Here is a 297-nt window from a genome sequence, read left to right on the forward strand (position 1 = left end):
CCTCGCATCTACTGTGTTCTATCGCTGCCAACAGGCGACGGAAAGTCATGTAAAAATATCTGCACTGAATTCAGATGGTCTTGAGTAAAAGAATTCTGATATCATAATTTTAATCTAGGAGATCACATAGATGGAATTACATTGTGACTACAACTTAATATCATTGATCTCAGAAAATGCCAGAACTGTTGTTTCCAGCACTATTTGAGGTGTCCTTATTTCCTCTGCCAATACTCTTGCGCTCGATGCCTGATGGTTTCAAGTTTGGAGGCAGACATTTCTCTATCTTCATCCTCA

This window comes from Cryptotermes secundus, unplaced genomic scaffold (genome assembly GCF_002891405.2).
Source record: "Cryptotermes secundus unplaced genomic scaffold, Csec_1.0 scaffold3006, whole genome shotgun sequence".
Taxonomy (NCBI): Eukaryota; Metazoa; Arthropoda; class Insecta; order Blattodea; family Kalotermitidae; genus Cryptotermes; species Cryptotermes secundus.